Source organism: Chrysochloris asiatica, unplaced genomic scaffold, assembly GCF_000296735.1.
Source record: "Chrysochloris asiatica unplaced genomic scaffold, ChrAsi1.0 scaffold00203, whole genome shotgun sequence".
NCBI lineage: Eukaryota > Metazoa > Chordata > Mammalia > Afrosoricida > Chrysochloridae > Chrysochloris > Chrysochloris asiatica.
Window position 1 is genome coordinate 5,194,986 of NW_006408721.1, and position 2,943 is coordinate 5,197,928.

The window sequence follows — 2,943 nt, forward strand, 5'->3', positions numbered from 1 at the left end:
TAACCACAAAGTTGGTAGTTCAAACCTACCAGATCCTCCTTAGAAACACTATCTATATAGGGTCGCTATGAGTCAGAATCAGCTCATTAGTACTTAAGAACAGCAGCAACATTTTTGTAAGTATATCACCGGGTCTTTCTTCCTAGTCTGGCTTAGTCTAGAAGCTCTGCAGAAACCTGTCCACCATGTTTGGCCCTACTGGTATTTGAAATACCAGAGGCATACTTCTAGAATAACAGCAACATGCAAGCCACCACAGTACAACAAAGTGACAGATAGGTAGTTGGGATACTTATAAGCATCATAGACTTATAGTGTTGGAAGAAGCCTTTGGGGCTCCCTGTCATCTGGGTGATAGGCCCTGCTTGGACATTCCCAGCTAAGGAAGTGAAGAGGTGGGCCACTGAGCAGTTACTTTGCAGCTCAGGACCAAATATGAGGTACAGGTGAAGACTTGTGCACCTTCGCACCCATGCCCTTCTTCCCTAAATTCAATCCTCGTTTCTCTGCGTCCTCAGTGAATTGGGAAGCAGAGATGGCTACACAGCATCCCAGTGGGTAAGGTCCACATGACTGTAAAATGCTGTGACCATGAGACATTGGAGCCTGTGAATGAGTAGACACAGTAATTTCTGTTTCCCAGCTGTTGGGTACGATGAATTAAGGTTTCACTGACTCACGCTCCAGGCTCCTCTCCTTTCTCTCAGGCTACTTCACGTTCCCAAAACAAAGGCTTGCCCATGCCAGCCATGTTCTCTGGCCCCTTTCCTACTGTGTGGAATCAAGCTAAGAACACACAGGAGTTTGCCTCCAACCTGCCACTCACAGCTGCGCATAAACCCCAGTTCCCAGCAAACCCAGGAAAGCAGTATTAGAACAGCAGAAGTGGAAAGGACGTGCTTAATGAGTTTCTCTGAGGCCCAGAGGTAAGTGAGTCCTTCCACTCCTGATATGATGCCATTTCAGTTTTGAGCACTGGAATACACATATGGCTCACATGTGTGCACTAATCAGGTGTTACAATAACAGAGCAAACTTGGCATCTCCTATTCAGGCTATTGTTTTTAGGAAAGGGAACAGAAAACAAAAATCATCTTGGTCTTAAACTGAGCAGCCATCCAATAACACTTTCTTGATACCAACAAACAAATATTAAAAGCATTGAATCATGAAGGAATGAATCATTAATTCCAACCATAAATTGAACTCATGGCAACCTCATGTACAACTGGACAATATACTACCCATCCTGCACCATTACCGTGTTAAGTTATAAATCAGACTATTAAGATGTATAGGATTTTCAATGGCTGGTTTTCAGAAGTAGATTAGCAGGCTTTTCTTCCTAGTCTGTCTTAGTATGTGACCTCTGCTTAGACTTGATCGGCATCACTGAAACACAAAAGCCTGCCCTGACATATGTGTGGCGGCTGTACAAGAGTTGCATTGGCAGTAAATCCAAACCGGTAATCAGAAAATAATAATGGTAAAATGAGGCCTGGTCACCCATTGTGAAACACAGATTGAACATATACCCTGGGGGCCAGGAGGCCTGCTTTTCTAGACTGGGATGGACTGGGCATCTTAGTAGCAGCTGCCCCAGTCAAGGAATATTCTGTTAAGAGCATAGAGTCACCTCAGTCATCCAATGAGTTATTTTAACTTTCTCAGTAACCAAAACTACCTCCTTTGCCTACCCTGCAGGTGTGCACACAGACCAATCACTCCCCCGAATCTGGGGGAGTTTCAGCTCCCTGTTGTTCTTTGGTTTATTGAGAGCTTCCTTGACACACATATGACTTCCAGTCCACCTCCCCAGGTCCACCCCTGCCCAGAAGCATTGTGCTGTACAGCATATACGTGTAGTTTAAAAACCAAAGTGAATTTCAATGAATTTTCTTTGAAGAATTTCAAGACACCCCTGGGGAATCAATAAGCAGGGTTGGGAATCACTGATGTCAGGTTTCACTCCTAAAGATGAGAAACTTTTCAGTCTTGGCACCTTCTTCTCCTTCTATGGAAGAATACCATAATAGCCTCTTTCCCCCACACACTCACACAACCTAAAGAAATAGGTGGTCCGATGCTGGAGACCATCCTTCAAAGAACTCATTTACCTGATCACAGGTACTGCTTGAGATTGTGGTCGCCAGACCATGCTGAGATAATTGATGTGAAAGTAGTTTCAAAAGTATATAGTGTTCTATAAAAGTAAGTCATGATTATTTCCTGTTGTTACTAGCGTGGCATAAAAGATTGTACCTGGTGTACCACACTCTATTTACCACTCAGCCTAGAGCATTCTGGTCATCTTGGGAGCACTGCCCTTAAGCTTCTGCCCCTGGCACTTAGTAGCCCTTCAATATATAATCTATGGGATTGGATTAACTTGAACATAACTCCAAACAGGTATTTACTAAATTTGTTGTTCTTAGGCACCATCAAGTCAGTTCCAATTCATAGCAACCCTGTGTAGGGTTTCCGAGGCGGTACATAGTCAGGGGAGCAGAAAGCTGCATCTTTCTACTGCAGAGCGGCTGGTGGGCTCAAACCACAGACTGTATGGTTCACAGTCCAGAGCTTAACTTATGGAGCCACCTCGCTCCCATTTCCTAAATTGGGAGGGGTGTGCAGAAATGCTGCCTCATTGTGGGGATGGAGCTGGCCATCATTCAGGAGCATTCATTTTTATGCTTTGATAGCTGTGAGCAGACGGCATGCCAGTCTCTTGGAAGGCATAATCATTCTTGTGTCCTTGGACAAGCCCTGCCTTTTTCGGGCAAGCAATATACACTAGGAGTCCTGGTATGGCGCTGTGAGTTAAAGCACTGGACCACAAGGACAGTTTGAACCACAAGGTCAGTGGTTCAAATTCATGAGCCACTCCTTGGAAACCCTGTACAAGGTAGCTATGAGTTGGGACCAAGTCGACGGCATTTAACA